Genomic DNA, 4165 nt, shown 5'->3' with positions numbered 1-4165 from the left:
TGTGTATATTTATATATTTAACAAAATATATGTATTAATCATCTGTTTATGTTATCTGTAAGGCTTCAAGTCCATGGTAAGGCTGTTAGTAGTTAAGTTTTTGGAGAGTCAAAAGCTATACAAAGAATTTCAGCTGCGTAGGGGCTTCGTGCCCCATCCCCTGCATTTACCAAGTCAACTGTATATATGTAGGATTTGAATTCAGAAAGTTCATAGACATTTTGAAGTCTGTTCATAGTACCCTTTTGAGTAATATTTTCTCAATATTGGAGCCACTGTACATACATGGAATTGCTTGAGAGTGTATGTCATCCCCTTCTTTCCTGCAGGTTCAGATCTACTTTGCCTTAAATTGAAAATTTGCTTGATATCTTCACCTTTTTCTGTCCCACCTGTTTCTACCTATCAGTTCTTCTTATTAGTTTACTGGGAGCACTTCCTTCCTTAATAAATTACATGCACACAAGATTAGATTCTACTACTGGGTATCCTTATCTAAAAGGGTATTACAAGAATTAACTGAGAAAATGAATCAAAAATAATTAACCGGATGTTTGCACATACTAAATGTTCCATATCTGCTAATGATTCTCTCATGATTGTTATTTGTGTTTGTATGGTTGTTACTGTTTTGTTAGTTTTATTATAATTTAACTTTATTATAATTTATTATATATAATTTAATTTATTGTATATATAGATTATAACGTAATTTATTATAATTTAATATTTGTATCATGCATCATGATAATTGTTGCTTAAACTTTGGCATTTCATATTCTCACATGAAAAAAATAGGGATAATAGTACACATTTAATGGATTTTCTGAAGATTAAATGAAATAGAGCATATAGTCTTTTGTCATAGTGATTGCCTTATAGGAATTATTAAATATTAGTGGGTATCTGAAAAATATCGAGAATTTGTTTAAAAAAATCTATCATCAAAGCTGAATAAATGTACATTTCAAATGATATATATGTTTCAATAGAATGGTTTCCTCCTTCACCTTCCAAAAAATCAAAATGATATCTTATAAGTTATTATATAATAGTCAACGATTTATCTTCTATATTAAGTTCGTGTTATTGGGAATTTCCCCACTGAAAATTTATTTTATTTGCAACCTCTAAGAACTTTTTTTAAGAATCAAATATCTCACTTTATTCTAATGTCCCATCAAAATAATCAGTGAAACTTATACTTTAGGTTAATATGGGTTTTCATTCTGAAAGGGAAAATGCTTCACTTTGTTTTTCAATAAAAATGTGTATTAAAGATTTAAACAAATGCAATGTTCACATTTAGATTATTGTTTTCATTAAAACAGCAACTTTAAAATATATAAATATCTTCTCAGTTTGGCTAAGCATGCAACTTACACTATAAAATGTAGCATGATTCTTGAAATTGATAGTAAAGCTTTCAAAGTGGATTGAGCAAGAGGAGATTGTGAAGGAGGGAAAGAAGCAATTTACCAAAGCTAACAAAGTAGACTTATTTCAGTATGTTTATTTGCTATGCCAGCAGGGCATAAAAATAGAGGTTTTGTACTTTCAAGGTGAATCCAAAAGGAAATGCATTGTCCTTTAGAAATGAAAGCTCCCCAGTTAGGGCCAACCTCAACGAATTGTAAGAACTATGCCAATAAGTTGCCATCAGGATTGCTATAAAAATGGTTCACATAGGGTTTGAGGGGAAATATACTTTGTAGTAGGCATGAAAATAAGAATTTTTTATTTCATAAGGCTTAAAATAAATCTTTGCAAAAAATAATAAAATAAGATTAAATGCAAAGTACAGTGTATCTGTGTTTTACTATTTTTCTCTCTATACATCAAGAAAACTATTAAATTTCCATGTCTTCGGCAAAATTGTTCCAAATTCAAAACTATTCAATGCTCCCTATGTTCTTAGCCCAGAAGGAAATGCCTAAATTATTCTCCAGCTTTTCCATCTCAATTAAATTTTTGAATATTTATGATCTAAATGTCCTTATTCTATATGTGGCAGTCCATTTGTGTGGATAAGCTCTGTAGTTTTCAATAAGATGAACATTAAATTGTGCTGAGTAGCTACAAATATTAAATAGCTAGAATTATGATAGAGTGTATCCATGGATGTGAGTGGAAATCAGAGAAAGTTGTTTTGTTTTGTTTTGATCTGTTGTATTTGACATGTGTCAGACAATTATGATCTTCATACATTAAAACACAATGAAAATTAAGACAGCATATTAGATGACCCCCAGTTCAGTGACAGATCTTAAATACATACCATCTAAGAAATATGGAAAGAATTTTAGAAGTTTTATATTTGCACGAGAAAGAAAATAAAACACAAAACTCAAATGACTAGATTTTAGCCAATTTCAACTATGTAAAAATTTAATAAGAAACAAGTCAGAAATTTATTCGGTGTTTCTTTACAGAGTAGAACTAAGCCCAAGGAGAATATTAAGGAGAAAGAGATAATTACTCTATTATTGATTTATTCACCAATAGCTATTGAGCACCTGTTATGTGTCAAATACCACTCTGGATACAAAAGGTATAGCAAACATGAAAAAAGCAAACAAACAGATCACATGAGAATCACTGTACATGGGGAGTTTACATTCTGTTGAGGGAGAATTGACATAATGGGTAACTAATTATTAAAACTATTTAAGCACAGCTGTGGATGATCAAATTTAAATATACTGAGGAAAGGATTTTATGCTTGAAGTGAAGTTGACTTACAATGGTCTATCTAATTAGAAGAGGCTTGGTATTTTTACAACCAAATGACTTATTTTCGGTGCACTGAAATATTGCCTTCTGTTTTTCTGTTTTATAAAACACATTTATATTTATTAATTTTATCTATTTTAGATCAAAATTTCTCAGTTAATATTTATCTAAATTATTTATCATATCATGACAAAAAGCTAATATGCAATTTTTGTTGGTGATAATAATATTATTGGTAATAATAATGATGTACTCATATATTATCCCAGAAGTGACTCTTCTGGAAATAATTAAAAACCAGTATTCACAGAGTCAAGATATTGTAAAAAACAATGCATATGTAAAAGTGGAAACTAATTTAATATCTTCAAATATATCTCTTTAGGAGATATTCATTATGCTTCAGTTATGTGTGCTACAGGATCAATGGACCAATATAGGCAGGGAAATAAATTTTTACCATGGATTGTACACAACCACTAGGTTGACTCAAGACTTCTACTACAACCACTAGGGAAAAAAAAAAAAATCTGATGTGTTGTTATAAAGTTGTAAAGCTGGAAATTGTAAACTTACATCACAATAATTCTTGTAAGCTTGTAAATTTAGTTAAGCTCTTTCACATGGACATTGGAAAAAATGACATAAATATTCATAGCATCAATTTTGAAATAACAAATATGTGGAAGCAGGTCAGGTTTTATTGACAAAAGAAGCAAAAAAGTTGTAGTATAGTTGTACAAGGTAATGTGATTTAGTAAAAAATGAATAACTATAACCACATATATCCATATGATTAAATATTGAAAAATATATTTGAAAAAGTGAGATACAAAAGATAGGGAATATGTCCAATTATACAAAATATATTAAAAATTTAAAAAAGAGAGAGGTAGATATGAGTGCTAAAGAGCAAAAAATCATCTCTCTGTTATAAAACTAAAGGAACTACCAAAATATTAAAATGTTAATTATTTATTATTAGTTACATAGTAGTCTTTTTGAAAAAAATCTACTTACAAATGTACAATGTATACAATATGCATATTAACATATTCATGTATATATTTAGAACAATATATAACATAAAAATCCTTATTGTGTTTATCATTTTTATTTTATATTTATTGTTTTATTTGTATGCAGCATTTAATAACAGATTTAATCAATTTCTGAGTCATTGGAGGTAATGTCTAACACTGTAATTTAAATAACTTTCTTTGTGTTTCTTGCATACAAAGTTTGACATCTGAGAAATGTACTCATCAGACTTACAAATTAGAAGGATCATTTTGGGAGGTATGTGATTGGTACACTGGAGACAGAAGTAAGACAATCTGGAAGGAAGATTTCAGCTTTTACTAAGGAGATGATGAATTCCTAAACTAAGTCAGTGACAAGGAAATAGAGAGGAGGTGTGTGTATCTTTAAC

This window comes from Mirounga angustirostris, unplaced genomic scaffold (genome assembly GCF_029215605.1).
Source record: "Mirounga angustirostris isolate CCGP_5_RB_7025 unplaced genomic scaffold, mMirAng1.0.hap1 SCAF_2, whole genome shotgun sequence".
NCBI lineage: Eukaryota > Metazoa > Chordata > Mammalia > Carnivora > Phocidae > Mirounga > Mirounga angustirostris.
Note: the sequence above shows the minus strand (reverse complement) of the source record.